Here is a 3570-nt window from a genome sequence, read left to right as displayed (position 1 = left end):
TAATTACCTGATTTAGAACAGGGAGAACAAAAAAATATGATAATGAATAACAAGTAGTTCCACAGAAATAGATTGATTACCTTAATTATATTTAAGTGAAAGGAACTCTGGACTTCTCCACACTGTCAAATTTTATAAATGAATTTGGGAAATATGACTAGGAACATATATTACAGAGCAAGGTTTACTATCCTTATGAATTACTATTACAAATTAACACATGAAAAACTTTCAATTAACAGAAGGATAGGTAAGGGACATACATAAATAAGATGAAAATTATATAAATAATATGATCACATTTTTCTGAAACAAAAACAGCAACATATCTGTGTGTATGTTTCTGTCTGTGCTTCTCTCCCAGGTGTATATATGAAACATATGTGTTAATTAGAACTTTAATTTATATTGCATCTTCATTGACTATTTTTAAAAATGTGATATTTTTGGACTATAACAAAATAGGGTAATTCATTTTTACTGTAAATGTTTGACAAACTATAGTACAAAACCTTTTGAGAATTCTTAGAATAAGACAGCTATGAGAAGAGGATTAATGGAAAGGTCTAGAGCACAGAACTCATCTTCTGTGAATATCGTGGATGTTCCCTTATAAGGGACAGATCTAGGATAAATGTTAGGCTCCTTTGTCTCAAGCAAGTTTTAACAAACAAAGGTGATGTAAACCATAAGCAAGTGAAAATTGTTTGGGGGATGGTGAAATAATCCTAGACACTATAATTATTTATGTCCCTCCAAAGGGCCACAGTACTAAATGACATAAGTAGCATTCATTGGCAGGGTTGGGGGAATGATTAGGACAAACTGTCTAAAAAGGCTACTTCTTGGCATGTTGATGAAAAAAAAAAAAAAAAGGTTGATAATGAAAAATAAAGATTCAAAAAATGCATAGGAAAATGGTAGGTGTCTTTTTTTTTTTTTTAAGATTTATTTATTTTGAGGAGAGGAGTCAAGATGGCGGAGAAGTAGCAAGCTGAGACTGCTTCAGCTAGCCGGAGATCAGCTAGATAGCTTATCTAAAGATTGCAAACACCTGAAAATCCATCGGCAGATCGAAGAGAAGAAGAACAGCAATTCTGGAAACAGAAAAACAACCACTTTCTGAAAGGTAGGACCGGCGGAGAAGTGAATCCAAAGCGACGGGAAGATAGACCCCGGGGGGAGGGGCCGGCTCCCGGCAAGCGGCGGAGCAACCGCGCACAAAATCAGGACTTTTAAAAGTCTGTTCCGCTGAGGGACATCGCTCCAGAGGCTAAACCGGGGCGAAGCCCACGCGGGGTCAGCGTGGCCTCGGGGTCCCGCAGGGTCACAGAAGGATCGGGGGTGTCTGAGTGTCGCAGAGCTTGCGGGTATTGGAACGGGAAAAAGCCAGCTATAGAGACAGAGCCGACAGTAAGCTCACAGCTCCGTGTTACCTTGAACCGGTCGCAGGCTCGGTGAGCTCGGAGCGCGGCCGGAGGTCAGGCAGACGGGAGTAACTGGGCGCGGTTCTCTGAGGGCGCACTGAGGAGTGGGGCCCTGGGCTCTCGGCTCCTCCGGGCCGGAGACCAGGAGGCCGCCATTTGTATTCCCGTCCTCTGGAACTCTACGGAAAGCGCTCAGGGAACAAAAGCTCCTGAAAGCAAACCCGAGCGGATTACTCACCCCGGCCCCCGGTAGGGGCGGTGTAATTCCGCCTGGGGCAAAGACACTTGAGAATCACTACAACAGGCCCCTCCCCCAGAAGATCAACAAGAAATCCAGCCGAGACCAAGTTCACCTACCAAGGAGTGCGGTTTCAATACCAAGGAGAGCAGCAGGATTCCAGAGGAGGAGAAAGCCAAGCACGGAACTCATGGCTTTTTTCCTGTGATTTTTTTTTTAGTCTTGCAGTTAATTTAATTTTTTCTTTTTCATTTTTTTTTTTTTTCTCACCTTCGGGTAAAATTTTTTTTTTTTAACTGTTACCTTTTTCTTTTTTAACGATTTTTTACTAGTTTATCTAATATATATATATATATTTTTTACATTTTTCTTAGGTGTTTTCTTTTTTTAAAAATTCTTTTCTTTTCTTTTCTTTTTTTTTTTTTTTTTCTTTTTTCTTTTTTTTTTTTTTTTTCTTTCTTTCTTTCCTTTTTGAACCTCTTTTTATCCCCTTTCTCCCCACTCACGATTTTGGATCTCTTCTAATTTGGTTAAAAGCATATTTTTCCTGGGGTTGTTGCCACCCTTTTAGTATTTTACTTGCCCCTTCATTTACTCTTATCTGGACAAAATGACAAGACGTAAAAATTCAACACAAAAAAAAGAACAAGAGGCAGTACCGAAGGCTAGGGACCTAATCAATACAGACATCGGTAATATGTCAGATCTAGAGTTCAGAATGACAATTCTCAAGGTTCTAGCCGGGCTCGAAAAAGGCATGGAAGATATTAGAGAAACCCTCTCGAGAGATATAAAAGCCCTTTCTGGAGAAATAAAAGAACTAAAATCTAACCAAGGTGAAATCAAAAAAGCTATTAATGAGGTGCAATCAAAAATGGAGGCTCTAACTGCTAGGATAAATGAGGCAGAAGAAAGAATTAGTGATATAGAAGACCAAATGACAGAAAATAAAGAAGCTGAGCAAAAGAGGGACAAACAGCTACTGGACCATGAGGGGAGAATTCGAGAGATAAGTGAGTGACACCATAAGACGAAACAACATTAGAATAATTGGGATTCCAGAAGAAGAAGAAAGTGAGAGGGGAGCAGAAGGTATACTAGAGAGAATTATTGGGGAGAATTTCCCCAATATGGCAAAGGGAACGAGCATCAAAATTCAGGAGGTTCAGAGAATGCCCCTCAAAATCAATAAGAATAGGCCCACACCCCGTCACCTAATAGTAAAATTTACAAGTCTCAATGACAAAGAGAAAATCCTGAAAGCAGCCCGGGAAAAGAAGTCTGTAACATACAATGGTAAAAATATTAGATTGGCAGCTGACTTATCCACAGAGACCTGGCAGGCCAGAAAGAGCTGGCATGATATTTTCAGAGCACTAAACGAGAAAAACATGCAGCCAAGAATACTATATCCAGCTAGGCTATCATTGAAAATAGAAGGAGAGATTAAAAGCTTCCAGGACAAACAAACAACTGAAAGAATTTGCAAATACCAAACCAGCTCTACAGGAAATATTGAAAGGGGTCCTCTAAGCAAAGAGAGAGCCTACAAGTGGTAGATCAGAAAGGAACAGAGACCATATACAGTAACAGTCACCTTACAGGCAATACAATGGCACTAAATTCATATCTCTCAATAGTTACCCTGAATGTGAATGGGCTAAATGCCCCTGTCAAAAGACACAGGGTATCAGAATGGATAAAAAAAACAAAACCCATCTATATGTTGCCTCCAAGAAACACATTTTAAGCCCGAAGACACCTCCAGATTTAAAGTGAGGGGGTGGAAAAGAATTTACCATGCTAATGGACATCAGAAGAAAGCAGGAGTGGCAATCCTTATATCAGATCAATTAGATTTTAAGCCAAAGACTATAATAAGAGAGGAGGAAGGACACTATATCA

The sequence above is a fragment of the Mustela putorius genome, unplaced genomic scaffold (assembly GCF_011764305.1).
Source record: "Mustela putorius furo isolate JIRA1106 unplaced genomic scaffold, ASM1176430v1.1 tig00000779_pilon_pilon_pilon, whole genome shotgun sequence".
Taxonomy (NCBI): domain Eukaryota; kingdom Metazoa; phylum Chordata; class Mammalia; order Carnivora; family Mustelidae; genus Mustela; species Mustela putorius.
Note: the sequence above shows the minus strand (reverse complement) of the source record.